The 16,650-nt window shown below is 41.8% G+C and overlaps 1 pseudogene; it reads left to right on the top strand.

Moving 5' to 3' along the window:
- LOC145954838 (uncharacterized) overlaps window positions 1-16,650 on the top strand; it is a 198,651-nt pseudogene that overhangs the window by 103,083 nt on the left and 78,918 nt on the right.

The following is a 16,650-nucleotide window of genomic DNA, read 5'->3' as shown; positions in this document are numbered from 1 at the left end:
ATGTGTTTTTGCTTTTGAATAATTTTTGTCTAGAAGTCATGTGTAGTTACATGTTATCAATTCCTAGACTAGCTTGTTTAACCTAATTTTTTTTGTGTTGTTTGAGTCTAATATTTTGGTGCGATTTTTGCTTTATAAATCTGGACCTTACTATATGTTCTTTTGATTTACATATTTGAGTTCATGATTTGCTATTAGTTCTAGCAAATTTCCTAGAATTAGGTTTCTTACATGTCTTGTTAAAAGTTTGTCAACAAAATTTTGTAAACACTTTCCTATTAGGTTTCTTTGTATTTTCCTTTGTGGCTGAAACTTATATCACCATTTAAGCCATAAAAATATAGGAAAAACAGAGGTGTAAGTGTGCTAAAAGCGTCGGAAAAAAAAAGAGAAAAGAGTGTTTTCTTTTGACCTAAAAATAAAACAAAATTTGTGAAGCACTAGAAAACAATTTGTGCTAGTACACCTAGATATAGCCAATCTAAACCCAAAGATTCCATCCTTGGCCACCAAGTTGCATCTAGGGTTCATTTGCATTTCATTTGGAATGCATTTTCCTACTCCAAATGCAACCCTAGATGCCTCCCCTCCTATAAATACCCAACACCCCACCACTTGTAAATACTTTGGATTATATAGATTTTGAGTGAGCATTCTTATGCCTCAACGTCTCATCCTTAGTCCCTAGGGTAAGTTTCGGCTATCCCCCTCCTATCTCCACCCTTGGAGAGTAGGAAACCTAGAGTGGCCTCCACCTACCTTGGAGTGAGCCAACTTTGAGCACCCAAACACCACCACCCTAAGTGCTTCCGCCCAAACACCATCATTTTCACGCCAACTTCCTTTTCTTCACCATACACCTTTCCTTTTGTCTACCTTGTTGAACCTAGATCAAGGGCAAAGGCTTTCTCCCTTCAATCCCTACGTCATTCATGGAAGGAGGAATCCATCAAGTGGTATCAAGAGCCAAGGTTCTTCAAGGGTAACATCTAGTCTTTTCTTGTCTCCTTGAGTCTTTTTTTTTGCTTTCGGTCATTCCTTCTTCTTGTTCTTCTTTGTGTGGCCGAATAGCTTTTGGTTCATGTTCTTGTCCTTGTGAACCTTCCTTTAACATTTTAGGATTCCATTATTAGGTGTTGCCATGTTTTTCTAAATTTTAGGTTGAGTCTCACATGAAAATACCATGAATATGCTTTTCATTTTTGAATCCACCTAAAAGTTTTGTCTTTGTATGTTTCCTATATTTTGTCCACATAAATTCTATGTATGTGCCAAACACTTTGCATGAAACACATCAAAAAAATATGCCATCTTGCATTACATAGTGGGCGTGACATATATGAACCATCTAGGAGTCATTCATGCATGCTATTAAGTCCTAGCATGTTCTAAGTGATTTTGTGTTTTCCATGTGTAACCATTTCCTTGCACATGCATAACCGCCCACTCTCCCTTGCATTCTCACTTGATTTGGTTGTCTTTCTATGCCAAAAGAAACCCTAAAAGAATCTAAGAGGTGTGCTGAAATTTGGTGCATAACAACTTGTGCTAAAAAGAACAAAACCAATTCCACTCAAAAATATTCCCTAAGGACCTCTAAATTCACGCCACTTGTCCTACTCTTTCTCTTCTAAAATTTGACCTAAATTTACCACCCACAAGTGCAAAACCTAAGCAACATTGGACTAGACATTGAAAAAAAAAAAAAATTGGACCCAAGGACTATTAAACAAAAGTTGACGTGAAAAAAATAGAACACAAAAAAAAAAGGGTATCAAAAAAAAGTTTGGACCAAAAAGGACTTGTTGCTAGACTTGTGGACTTGGACCATTACCTTTGCTTTGGAGTTGGACTTGTGACCTTTTTGACCTTATTTTGGGACCTTAATTTTGGCTGTACCGAAACATATAAAGGACTTAATCAAGTGGACTAAACACTAACCTAATTCTAGTGCCTTTCTAGGATTACTCTTTGTGTGCTTCCTTTCTTTGATTGAGTCTTAATTTTTTTGCTTGTCTTTCTTGGCCTCTTTTGTTTTGTCTCCATAAATTCTCTCTGAGTTTAGCCTTTCCTAATTGTGCTTTTCAGTTTTATTTCTTGGACTCTTGCTTTGGGTTGGTTTCATTTTGATTGTAGGTGAAAAACCACTCTAGTCAATTTTCACACCTTTGGTGGATTTGAGTGGAGGGGTGAACCGAATCCAAGCCTAGCCTTTGGAGGGATTTACACCACATCAAAAGGAGTGAACAAACACTTGAAGAGGTCTAACAAGTTTGCTCATTGTGAAGGAACCCAAGTGGAGGAGTTTGAAGACTTAAATTCTTGTTTTGCATAATTTTTGCTTGAAATTTTCTATTTTCGGCCTCTTTGTTTTTGGCCTTGGTTTCATTCTTTTGGTTTGTAATTTGGCCATTTCTAAACCTCTTCAACTTGGTTTTAGTTCGTGTAGTTGAAGGTGATTTGAAAACCTTCACCTAGGACCTCGACTAGAACATGTTTTAAGTGCTTTCCTTTTGCATGTTTTAGAGCTTTTGGTAGTATAATTGTTTAGGCTTTTATCTTTGTATTCAAATTCGTTTAGAAGGCTTGCTATTTGCCTACTAGGGGTAACGTGCACACACACACTTTATTGTTGTGCCAAATTGTTTTGTAAGAAAAGTAGAAAAGGCTTAGTGATTTTTACTTGATAGGGCTTGGTTATTAAGTGATTCTTTGTAGTCCACCTCCCCTTGAAAGTTCACTTTGTACACTTAGGCCTTTTCCTACTTATCTTGCACTTTGAAAACCTTTTGTGAAAACCATTTTTTATCACTCACTCTTTGTGAAAACTTTTCTAACCCCTTTGAAAACAATTTGTGAAAACCTTTTTCTTGATCAAAGATGAGTGATCATTTTAGTGCACATGGTCATAATTCTTGTAGTACTAGGTATAGTGTTAGGGATGAACTTAGGCAACTCAAGGAGTACCTAAAAAAAAATATAAAAAGAGAGGAAGAATTAAGACAAAAAGAAAAAGAGTTTGAAAAGAATAATGAGGAAATAAGAAATTTACTTGCAAAGTTGGTAGAAACTAGTGGATCCAAACCTAGGATTGTTCCAACTAGATCTCAAATAGGAAAAGAAGTTAGAGTCCCTAGGAGTATGCATGAGGAGGAAAATACAAAAAGAGAGGAAGAACTTAGAAGAAAAGAAAAAGAAAAGAAAATAGAAAAGAAAGAAAAAAATGAAGAAAAGCATAGAAAAAGTTCAAGAGTGGTTAGAAAATGAAAAACAACAAACACTCTTAGAAAAGAGTAAGGAGGATAATGTTTCCTCCAAAGGGCTTATGCTTGAAGAGAGTCACTTTCCCATTGAAAATGATTTAAAAGAAACTCTCTTTATTCATCAAGACCTCAACTCTTTCTCCCATGTTGCCACTAGTCATGAAGTGGAGATTCAAAAACAAACCCTTTTTAAAGAAAAAGAATCTCAACTTCAAGATTTAGTGAAGAAGAAATGGACTTCACTTAGTTCCACTTCTTGTGCTACTTCCTTGGTGGTGCCCAAGGTAGATAGCCTTCCTTTGTGTAGGACTTTTCCTACCTTAGTTGTGTCAATAATGCACCCAATTTATGGAATATATTATTTGTTGGATATAACATATGAACCTTCAAGGTTCCTTGTGACAAATTCTTTTCATAACTATCCAACAAATAATATAATCCAAAATTGCTTAGGAAATTTTCTAGTTGTATTTCCTTTGTTTTCTAGGAAATGCCTAGGTTACCACATAGGGTACTTTAGGCAAGATGTTCTAGTTTTTAGGACTAATGCATTAGTGTGCTATAGTTTTAGTCTTTTTACCTTTTTAGGTTTTAGTTATACACCTAGACTTCATCATGGGGAGGATCCTATCCTTAGCATTAGGGAGTCTAGTCTTTTTAGTTTAGAAAATCTTTTTTAGCATTTTTAGTGGCACTCCTCTTAGGATGCACTTTCCATCTATATCATATACTATTACCTCTCATGCTTACTTTTATGTTTTTGTTGGTCATGACGTCCACCATAAAGAACCTCTTGATTTGAGGTCAAATCCTTTTCAAGAGGGAGGGAATGATGGAATAACACTAAGGTCGAGAAGACCAAGAGGTGATATACTAAAGGAGGCAAGAGGAATGGGATAGTAAGGCCATTTTTGGACCTTAGCTCCTAGGTTTTAGCATTTATTTCTTTATTCCTATTTTGCCCTTGTCTTCAATTTCCTATTTTACCCTTGTATTTTGGGGTATTTTAGTCATACAATTTATTTTACTTGTATTTCCAATTTTACCCTTGTATTTTGGGGTGTTTAGGACTTAGAATTTATTTTCTTTTGTATTTCCCATTTTACCCTTGTATTATGGGGTGCTCTAGATTATTAGGGTTTTTAATTTTGGGCTAGGGTGTTAATTAGAGGGTGACACATTTTTGGTGCTTATTGGGTCTACTTTTGGTGTTAGAAGGGCTTAGGCCCAAGTGGAGGGCAAAGGTTGCATGGTCTTATCATGCACCTAGATATAGCCAATCTAAACCCAAAGATTCCATCCTTGGCCACCAAGTTGCATCTAGGGTTCATTTGCATTTCATTTGGAATGCATTTGCCTACTCCAAATGAAACCCTAGATACCTCCCCTCCTATAAATACCCAACACCCCACCACTTGTAAATACTTTGGATTATATAGATTTTGAGTGAGCATTCTTATGCCTCAACGTCTCATCCTTAGTCCCTAGGGTAAGTTTCGGCTATCCCCCTCCTATCTCCACCCTTGGAGAGTAGGAAACCTAGAGTGGCCTCCACCTACCTTGGAGTGAGCCAACTTTGAGCACCCAAACACCACCACCCTAAGTGCTTCCACCCAAACACCATCATTTTCACGCCAACTTCCTTTTCTTCACCATACACCTTTCCTTTTGTCTACCTTGTTGAACCTAGATCAAGGGCAAAGGCTTTCTCCCTTCAATCCCTACGTCATTCATGGAAGGAGGAATCCATCAAGGGAGCTTATGAATAAGCTCCAAAGGCTCCAACAAAGGGATATGTCTGTAGAACAGTACAAGCAACAAATGGAGCTTTTCATGATGAGGGCTTGCATTAGACAAGAGGAAGCTACAACTATAGCTAGATTCTTGAGTGGTCTTAATTTAGAGATAAGAGACCAAGTGGAGCTACTACCCTATAGGGACCTAAATGACTTGGTCTAACTTTGTGTAAGGGTAGAAAAAAAAAGAATGAGAAAATATTCTTATAAAAGAGATAGCTCTGTCGCCACCCGCCGAAACGGACGTTGGCATTCGCGACGATGGTCGGACTCTTTTTAAGTTTTGAAAAATGGTGGATTGTTAGAACGACTTATTCTCAAACTGAGACCTCATCGAGCTAACAATTTTGTTTAAATGACTCTCACCAATCCATGTTAATCCCAAGCGGGACCCTCCATGGATTAGCGGTTTTCGTAAAAAGAAGGGTTCTTGGAGTCGCCACCAATATTTTACTCAAAACATTGGAAAAAGATATAAGGCAATTGATTTTAGTAAATCAACTTTGGCCATTACAACCAGAGTCGGGTAAGGGAGTCGGTTACGTGCGAGGAAGGTGTTAGCACCCCACAACGCCCCTTTCGGGTTCCCTATGACGGATTATTTCATAAATAACAGTATAAAGTTACTAAATTACCCCTATTTATTAGAAACGACTCTAGATAAAATATTTACATGATGAAAGCTCTAAACATGCAATGCAACAATCAAAAAGCAATGAAAGTGGTAAAAGAAAGGATTTCGAAAGAAACCTCCGAAGCGGGCTTTTATATATATCAGAACAACGTTAGGAGGTTTTTTGGCGCTCCTTCCCACTACACGTCCGCTCGCTCCTTTCCCCTAAGGATAATTTTTACTATGGAAATCAAAGAGATTTCCCTTCGACTTATTCGAGTCTCAAGCTAATGGCTCATGACTCAAGAACTTCGTCGGATCGGCTCTCGGAGAGATATCTAGGGCAGAGAATAGCTCAAAAACCCAAGAATACTCAGCAGGAGGGTTGAGGAATGTGTAAAAAGTGTGGAAGGACGTGCCAATGACGTCCTATTTATAGGATTGAGGCGCAATACGGCCTGGGAGGTCAATACGGCCCGTACTGGGTTTTTGAACTATAGTACGGCCGTATTGAATTTGGTACGGCCGTACTGAAGTTTTTTGAACTACAGTACGGCCGTATTGAATTTGGTACGGCCGTACTGAAGTTCAAAAACTTCAGTACGGCCGTATTGAGTTCATTACGGCCGTATTGCAGTTCAAATGGCTCAGTACGGCCGTACTGAACCTCTGGGAGGGCGTATTGAGCTCCAATCCTCGCACACCCTTATTCTAAGGTACTCTAAGACTCCTAGACTTACAAAGAATCATCCTAGGGTCTTCCAGGAGTCCTTCCGGCTGACTTTCCTTCGGTCTTCGAGAGTCTTTGAGTCTTATTTCTGACCCGGACAATTTTAGGGGTCTACAGCTGCCCCCCCTTTACTTAGTCAAACGGCTTTTTGGTGTACAGGTTGATAAGTAAAGGAGTTGACCCAATTGTCCGGGGAACAGGCCACCCTTCCGACTTGTAGTGTCTTCAGGTGGGAAAATTGTTGAGTAGCCTCTCCAGGTTGAGTATTGGTCGTCGCCTCTCCAGGCTCGTTGCATACCTCGGTGTTTCTGACAACCTCGGTAGCGTGAGTTTGCCCTCTCCAGGGTCTGCATGCCTCCATGTTTCTGACGATGTCGGTAGCTGAGTATTAGTCGTCGCCTCTCCAGGCTCGTTGCATACCTTGGTGTTTCTGACAACCTCAGTAGCGTGAGTTTGCCCTCTCCAGGGTGTGCATGCCTCCATGTTTCTGACGATGTTGGCAGCCGCGTACCTCCGTGTTTCTGACAACGGGGTAGCTGAGTATTAGTCGTCGCCTCTCCAGGCTCGTGCATACCTTGGTGTTTCTGACAACCTCGGTAGCGTGAGTTTGCCCTCTCCAGGGTGTGCATGCCTCCATGTTTCTGACGATGTTGGCAGCTGCGTACCTCCGTGTTTCTGACGACGGGGTAGCTGAGTATTAGTCGTCGCCTCTCCAGGCTCGTGCATACCTTGGTGTTTCTGACAACCTCGGCAGCTGCATACCTCCGTGTTTCTGACGACGGGGTAGCTGAGTATTAGTCGTCGCCTCTCCAGGCTCGTTGCATACCTTGGTGTTTCTGACAACCTCGGCAGCTGCATACCTCCGTGTTTCTGACGACGGGGTAGCTGAGTATTAGTCGTTGCCTCTCCAGGCTCGTTGCATACTTCAGTGTTTCTGACAACCTCAGTAGCATGAGTTTGCCCTCTCCAGGGTCTGCGGTTTGCCCTCCCCAGGGTTGCATACCTCTGTGCTTCTGGTCACTTTGGTAGCGTGAGTTTGCCCTCTCCAGGGATTTGAGATGATTTCGTCTCCACAGTCCACGATGCTGCTTCGACGGTTGTTTTCGATTTGGGTGCCGCTGAGGGCTGGATAACGCAAGGATCCGTCTAGGGGATGTGCAGTTACTCATAGGTTCTTGTGTCCCAACTTTCCATTGCGTAGTTGGTGCCCACTGGGGAAATTCTGATTCCTTGGGGATGTAGACACAAAGATGCTCTTTCTGATGTGAGCGATGCCTTATGGTTGGCTGACGTCCTTTCGACGTTGGTGGAGTATCCCAGTTATCTTTATTCGGGTGACTCTTTTTGATTTTCTGGTTTTGTTGCCTCTGCGTAGGTTGTTATCCGCTGGGGGATTCTGTCATTTTGATCTTTTCTGATTTTCCCTTTTTTGAAGGAGTGCCTCTGAGTAGGCGAATGGGAATTGAGGATCTTGTGTATCCCAGAGTATTATTTAGAAAGCCTCTGCAGGCTTAGCTTCACTCGTCGCTTGAGTTGGAAAGCCATCTTCCACTGAGGAAGTCTAAGTCCTTTGACTCGGATGCTCTGTTCGGATGATCATGCTTCCATCGGGGAATCTTGCTGATCTTGCTCTGATAGCTTTCACTGGGAATTCGGCCCAAGAGTGCAAGCTGAGATGTCTCTGGGGAGTATTATTTCGGCAAGCCTCTCCAGGCTTAGTTATTCTGTATGATTGTTTGATTTTCTGAATTTTGTCTTTTTTGTCGATTTTTGGCTTTTTCTGTACAAAAATTGAAGTGCTAAAGAATTTTGAATTCGAAGTGGAGAATTTCATTAAATGAAATTAAATTTGTACAATGATAATGAAAAGTGGGGCACCGCCCGATCCATCAAATAAACGAAAGGTAAGAAAAAGAGGCCGGTCTTCACTCCTCTGCCGGCAGATCCTGTGGAGGGTCTGGGAAGTGACGATGCAGCCAGACTGACAGGCTGTCAAAATCCTGTCGTAGGGCGTCGATACCGTGCTGCGCAGTGTCGAATCGAGCGTCGATGCTCTGCTGCAACGCGTCGAAACGAGCATCGAAGTAGGCCCTGTCCTGCTGTGAGGTGTCGGCCTCTGGTTGCGGGTCCACATCACCCGGGAGGTCGTGGGTGGTCGCTCGTACATATTGCCTCCCTGCCCTGGCAATAATCTTCATGTTGAGCAGGGTGGCAGCATTGATGGGCTTGGGCGCCAACTCCCCTGCCTCTACGCCATCGGGGCACCCCCAAGTCTCGGCGAGTCGTGAAAGGAGCGTGGAGACCATAATGTATCCTCGCCGAGCGTCGCTACCCTCTCTTGCCCCCAGATTCTTTATATGCTCGAGGAAAAAGAATCCGGGGTTGGCCCTCTGTCCGGTGGCCATGCAGTAAAGAGCCAGTAGATCCTGCCGCGTCACTGACTCTGGGCTCTTCAGTCTGGCGTGGATGGAGCCGGTGATCAGCTTGTGGCAGATCCGGAGCGCAGTCGGGAGCCGAGTACCCTTCACTCCAGCGTGGTAGTCCATCTGACCCGTGACCTCTCTCCACATCTCGGTCGGGGTCAGGTTATCGGGGCACTCGCAGACGGCGTCCCGATACTCCAGCTGATCGGCTCGCTGAAAGAAGCCAGCCTGGACGTTGAACTCATCCAACGTCAGGGAGCGGTATCCTCCCTTCATCCAGAAATCCACCGAGTAGACCGTCGGATAGATCTTAGGGTGGGGGTCAAGGAGGAACCCCCATCCTATGGCGTTGATGTAGCCTCTGACCTCATCCTCCCATTCCATTGCCCGGAGGATGTTGAAGTCGAGCACCCTCGACGGATGGAAGACGAACGTCTCAAGGAACTCCAGCCTCTCTTGATGCCGCGCGGTCATTTCGAGTTGCGCGGGGACCCTGTGCCTCTTTCTTGATGACTCGGCCATTTCTCGGAATTGGAGAGATCTCAGATACACTCACAGTCAAAGTATGCAGAGGGATGAGAATGCTGTGAAGAATGAGAGGGGAAGGGGCATTTTTATAGAAAAAAAGTAGGTCAGTACGGCCCGTATTGAATTCAGTACGGCCGTACTGACCTTTCCGTTAATGTTCAAAAGAGGAGACCAATACGGGCCGTATTGAATTCAATACGCCCGTATTGGTGTGTACGTTATGGCCAGTACGGGCGTATTCAACTCGGTACGCCCGTACTGGGTTAAAGATATGTTCTTAACCCTAATTTTAATACGGGCCGTACCGAATTGGATACGGCCGTATTGAAGTTTTTTTTTTTTTTTTTTTTTTTTTTTTTCAATAAACAGAGAATAAGTGATCTTCCAGTACACCTATCATCTGTATGCATGTATGCGGTATGATGCACCTAATTCTATTTGATTTATTTTTTTCAAAAGAATTAACCGATGCGTTTCTTTGCTTGGATTTTGCCATTCCTCTAGACGGGCTGTGCGCTGCCGATTTCTGTAACCGAGGAATGATGCGTGTTATATCGAGATTGGTGTCATCGACCCAGTGATCCTTCCCTTCCTTTAGAAGACGTGTCAACCCTCCTATTGACCACTATATCTCCATGTTTCCACTAGATTATTCTAAAATCGTTCGGGACAAGAGAAAAGAAAGGAAAGATATTTTTGTTCAAAAGTTTGTGTTTTAGAGGGGATTATTATTGTTTTGAAAATGGTTTTTGTAAGAATGGCTGGCCGAGGTAGGCTTATGTGTTTAGGCTTGTTTGATTAAACACTTATGAAGTCAAGAAAGTTATGTTATTGACATTGTGATTCGACAACTTAGATAGTTTCCCTTGAACCTTTCTTTTTGAATTCAGCTCATGGTACCATCATGGATTTCTTTTGCTTTTTGATTGTCCTTATTTTTTCCTAAAACACCCCTTTGTGGCGTCTTAGCGGACCTTTGTTTTTGTTCATTTTTGCAACCCTAACTTTTGCCTAGGTCACCCTTTCGTGGGATTCCTAGCGGGTTCTTTGCTCTTATTTTTGCGCAGCCCCCTTTTTGGGTTTCCTGCTGAGCTTTTTTTGTTTTTATGATATTTGTTCTTTAAAGGATTCCTTTTTATCCATGATGGCACTTGTCGAGGCCAAGGAAAGGTGCTCCGAGTCGTCACACACACTTCCACATAAAAATGATGCGGGTTTATTGTTATTAAGACGATTTTAACCTCATTCATGCTTATTCAAACAGGGTTAAAAATAACGTGGTCTAGAAATTTATTGTAAGCAAGAAGAGAAGCAGTAAGAATTAACAAAGAATGATTTTATTATAATTCTAACGGAAACATGTGCCCTATCGAGGCTCGGGGGTCGGGCTGTCCCCGAGGAGTGATCTCTAATAGTCATCAGGTCTATACATCCCTATCGGAAGAAGGAGAACACTTGATGACGACGACTGGCCTTGACACTTGTGAACCGACCTTCCTAAAGATCTGGCTTAAAGAACGTCGAGAAGGATCTTTGTTCCTCTTCGTCCTTTGATCTTTATTAGGGTTGTATCCTAACCCTTGTTTCCCCGGATTGTCCTTAATAATGGGTAGCTCGGGAATTCCTTGGGAATCCTTGCCAAGTCCTTGTCCAGGCAAGTATCCGTTCTTGGTGAGCATGTAGGCTACCTTCTTCATTTCTCGGGGAAATGTTTCGACATTGGCAATCTCCAATGCTTGGAAGGCGGTCTCTAGAGCTTCCTCTGCTGCATCCACGTAAGGTATGGTAGACGGCTTGCTGATGAGTATGTCATCTTCGGCTTGTACAGTCACCAGCTTGTCACCCATTATGAATTTGACTTTCTGGTGGAGCGTAGAGGGAACAGCTTTCGCATCATGAATCCAAGGTCGGCCGAGGAGACAGCTGTATGCGGGGTTAATGTCCATCACTTGAAATTCGACATTAAAGATGGTGGGTCCAATTTGGATTGGAAGATTAATTTCTCCCACCACTTCTCTTTTAGAACCGCCGAAAGCTCGGACGATCATGTTGCTCGGGCGCATTTGGATTCCCTTGATTGCCACTTGATCAAGCGTTCTTTTTGGCATCACGTTCAGGGAAGATCCATTATCCACCAAGACTTTAGCGATGTGATATTCCTTGCACTTTACAGAGATGTGCAAGGGCTTGTTGTGGTTCGGTCCCTCAGCGGGGATTTCTTCATCGGTGAAAGTGAGGTGATCATTAGCCGTGATGTGACTAACAATCCCCTCAAACTTGTCTTGGGAGATAGTGTGCGACACGTATGCCTCGTTCAAGACTTTCAACAGAGCTTGCCGATGAGGTTCGGAGCATAGGATCAACGACAACAGTGTAATCTTTGCTGGCGTCTTATGAAGTTGATCCATGATGGAGTACTCGCTCTGTCGGATATATTTTAACAGCTCGTCAGTCTCCTCCTCGGATTCTTTATTTTCCTCGGTTTTCTCTTTTTCTTTTTCCTTTCCTTTATTCTTGGGAGCTTTATCATGAAGATCTTCGGGAGTGTAGATCCTGCCACTCCTAGTCATGCCCCCAAGTCCAGCGATGTTAGAGATATCGCTGTCGGCAGAAGAATGGATGTCGTATATCCATGGCACAGCCTTGTTCGATTCGTAGGGAAAAGGTCTTGGAGCAGTGATCCTTAACGGTGTCGGACCTTCCCCTTTATTCGTCTTGATTACCAACAACGGAGTTGATGTGCGTTCGCTTGGCGCGGTTGTTGGCTTACACTTAATAACAAATGGCGTGCGATCCATTCTGAACATACGCATTGATTAATCATTTCTTTTTATTAATGTTATTAATGAATTACTAGGAGAGATGTATGCAATGCGCTCCCCTAGATCCCTCCATGATCTAACGATAAGAATGCATGATATGAGATGATGGCGTTGAATATGCATGCATTGTGTTTATTCAACTAAGCATTATCATGTTTTCGGGATGCTCCTAAGATGATGCATGATATTGCTTGGTTTGGATAAATAATTTTTTCCTTTTTTGGGTATTTTGTTTTTTGTATTTTTTGGGTGAAAAGGGAAACTACCTATATGAATGTGATAAAGGTAGATGTTAACACCATGTAATGGAAGATTCTTATTCCTATTTATTCTTATTTTAAAAGGGAATGTTGTATGTTTAAAGAATGCAATGTATGCTCAAACAATGTCACATAAACAATGCACAAACAATTCACTCATCCACGAACAGTCACGAGCGAATCACGAGGTAGGGGTATCCTGCAGAAAAGTGCATTTTCAAGGAGGTTCTAATTGTTCTCACCGGTCCAAGGCCCCCAAGGTGCCCCCATTATAGGGACCCAATTCCTCTCGTCGTAAGTCGATGGAAAGTTCCAACGCACTGTCGGACTTGAGTTCATGGTTATCACCTTGAGTGATGCTTTCCGACAACGTTCTACGGGCACCTATAGACCCATTCGACAACCGGCCGTACTAACATCCACTCCCTATGGCTTTCCACTCATGCCCCCGGGTATAGAGGGAACTGTTGTGTGCAAAGGTTCGTGTGCAGTTTATATTTCAAACAATTGCAAAAATTTTAAACATCCAACAGTTATTGAAGCCAACTAGGTAAAACATGTTATCATACAAGCGAGGGGTAATGAAGTAATTTTAAACTGTTATTTTAGAAACAATCCATCACTAAATGGGACTGACTCTCGAGGCTTCCCCAGTGGAGTCGCCATCTGTCGCCACCCGCCGAAACGGACGTTGGCATTCGCGACTCTTTTTAAGTTTTGAGAAATGGTGGATTGTTAGAACGACTTATTCTCAAACTGAGACCTCATCGAGCTAACAATTTTGTTTAAATGACTCTCACCAATCCATGTTAATCCCAAGCGGGACCCTCCATGGATTAGCGGTTTTCATAAAAAGAAGGGTTCTTGGAGTCGCCACCAATATTTTACTCAAAACATTGGAAAAAGATATAAGGCAATTGATTTTAGTAAATCAACTTTGGCCATTACAACCAGAGTCGGGTAAGGGAGTCGGTTACGTGCGAGGAAGGTGTTAGCACCCCACAACGCCCCTTTCGGGTTCCCTATGACGGATTATTTCATAAATAACAGTATAAAGTTACTAAATTACCCCTATTTATTAGAAATGATTATAGATAAAATATTTACATGATGAAAGCTCTAAACATGCAATGCAACAATCAAAAAGCAATGAAAGTGGTAAAAGAAAGGATTTCGAAAGAAACCTCCGAAGCGGGCTTTTATATATATCAGAACAACGTTAGGAGGTTTTTTGGCGCTCCTTCCCACTACACGTCCGCTCGCTCCTTTCCCCTAAGGATAATTTTTACTATGGAAATCAAAGAGATTTCCCTTCGACATATTCGAGTCTCAAGCTAAAGGCTCATGACTCAAGAACTTCGTCGGATCGGCTCCCGGAGAGATATCTAGGGCAGATAATAGCTCAAAAACCCAAGAATACTCAACAGGAGGGTTGAGGAATGTGTAAAAAGTGTGGAAGGACGTGCCAATGACGTCCTATTTATAGGATTGAGGCGCAATACGGCCTGGGAGGTCAATACGGCCCGTGCTGGGTTTTTGAACTACAGTACGGCCGTATTGAATTTGGTACGGTCGTACTGAAGTTTTTTGAACTACAGTACGACCGTATTGAATTTGGTACGACCGTACTGAAGTTCAAAAACTTCAGTACGGCCGTATCGAGTTCATTACGGCCGTATTGCAGTTCAAATGGCTCAGTACGGCCGTACTGAACCTCTGGGAGGGCGTATTGAGCTCCAATCCTCGCACACCCTTATTCTAAGCTACTCTAAGACTCCTAGACTTACAAAGAATCATCCTAGGGTCTTCCAGGAGTCCTTCCGGCTGACTTTCCTTCGGTCTTCGAGAGTCTTTGAGTCTTATTTCCGACCCGGACAATTTTAGGGGTCTACAAGCTCCCACTCTTCATCCCTAAAGAAAGACTACAAGAGGGAGGGAAAATCTTTGGAAAAGAAAATTTTTTTTGAACCCTCCAAGGATCTGGCTAAAGAAAAGGGCAAAGACAAAGGGAAGGACACTCCACACTCTAGTTCTAGGACCAGTGATATTAAATGCTTTAAGTGTTTAGGGAGAGGCCACATTGCCTCCCAATGTCCCACAAAAAAGTTATGATCATGAGAGGACATGAAACTTATAGTAGTCAAGAAGAGACTACTACTTCCTCTAGTGATAGTGAGGAAGAAGCAAATGAGCATGAAAGGAATGTGGATGATACTTTTCCTTATGAAAGGGAGCTCTTAATGATTAGGAGACTCCTCAACAACCAACCTAGTGGTACTCTATCACAAAGAGAGAACATCTTTCATACAAGATGTAGCACTAGACTAGTTGAGAAGTTGGGCTTAACTACTAATCCCCATCCTATCCATTGGGAATTATGAAGATGAGGTGTTATTTGATGTAGTACCAATGGAAGCTTGTCATATCTTACTAGGAAGGCCATGACAATTTTATAAGAAAACCATGCATAACGGCCTTACTAATGAGATATCCTTTACTCATAAAGAAAATAAATTTGTGCTTCATCCTCTTTCTCCTCAATAGGTGGCTGAGGATCAAGCACAAATGAAATTCAAAAGATAAAGTGAGAAAATGATGCAAAAAAAAGAAGAAAATAGAGAAAAAAAAGGAGTCCCCTCCCTAGAAGTTGTTGAACAAGAGAAAGAAATTTTCAAACAAACCCTCTTTTATCCTATTATTTATAGGGACTCTAACTTGCACTGCCACATCTAGTGGACATGAGATTCTTCTAAAGGGGGGTCAAAATTATTTTAAAAGAATTTGATGATTTATTTCCTCCCGAAGGTCCAATGGGCCTTCCTCCTTTAAGAGGAATAGAACATCAAATTGATTTGGTGCCTGGGGCTAGCCTACCCAATAGGCCAGCCTATAGGATCAACCCCCAAGAGACTAAAGAAATAGAATCTCAAGTCCAAGATTTGTTGGAGAAGGTCTGGGTTCAAAAGAGCTTAAGTCCTTATGCTGTACCTGTGTTGTTGGTCCCTAAAAAGGATGAGAAATAGAGAATGTGTTGTGATAATAGGGCCATCAACAATATAATTGTAAAGTATAGAAATCCTATCCCTAGGCTTGATGATATGCTAGATGAGCTTTATGGAGCCATCATATTTTCTAAAGTTGATCTTAAAAGTGGTTATAATCAAATTAGAATTAAAGAAGGTGATGAATGGAAAAACGTTTTCAAGACCAAGTTTGGATTATATGAATGGCTTGTGATGCCCTTTGGGCTCACCAATACTCCTAGTACATTCATGCGTCTCATGAATCATGTCCTAAGAGATTGTATAGGAAAATTTGTTATAGTTTATTTTGATGATATTCTTATATATAGTAGGTGCCTAAGTGATCACGTAGGACACTTAATGCAAGTATTTAGTATACTTAGGAAAAACCAACCTTTTGGAAATTTAGAAAAATTTACTTTTTGTGTAGATAGTCTAATATTTCTAGGTTTTATTATTAGCAAAAAAAGGGTTCATGTGGACCCCGAGAAAATCAAGGCCATCCAAGAATGGCCCACTCCTAAGAATGTTGGAGATATTAGGAGCTTCCATGGTTTGACTAGCTTCTATAGGAGGTTTGTTCCTAATTTTTCCACACTCGCCTCCCCATTAAATGAATTGGTTAAGAAAAATGTGGAGTTTATATGGGGAGAAAAGCAAGAGAGAGCCTTCCTAGCTTTAAAAGATAAGCTCACCCATACACCACTTTTAGCTCTTCCGGATTTCTCAAGAACTTTTGAGCTAGAATGTGATGCCTCTGGGGTTGGCATAGGGGAGGTTTTGTTATAGGGTAGACACCCAATTGCTTATTTTAGTGAAAAACTCAAAGGTGCCTCCCTTAACTATCCTACCGATGACAAAGAGCTCTATGCTTTGGTTAGGGTCCTTCAAACTTGGGAACACTACCTTATTCCCAAAGAGTTTGTCATTCATAGTGACCATGATTCACTTAAATATTTGAGGGGTCAAGGCAAGCTTAATAAAAGGCATGCTAAATGGGTAGAGTTCTTGGAACAATTCCTATATGTGATCAAATACAAGAAATGGAAAAATAATATTGTGGCTGATGCCCTTTCTAGGAGACATACTTTACTAGTCTCCCCTGGATCTCAAATCTTGGGATTTGATCACATCAAGGAGTTGTATTCCAATGACTCTGAGTTTAATGATTATTATACCCAATGTTTGGAAA

The sequence above is a fragment of the Cajanus cajan genome, chromosome 2 (genome assembly GCF_000230855.2).
Source record: "Cajanus cajan strain Asha chromosome 2, NIPB_CcT2T_4, whole genome shotgun sequence".
In the NCBI taxonomy this organism is placed as follows: Eukaryota; Viridiplantae; Streptophyta; class Magnoliopsida; order Fabales; family Fabaceae; genus Cajanus; species Cajanus cajan.
This window is presented reverse-complemented; position numbering and strand designations above follow the sequence as displayed.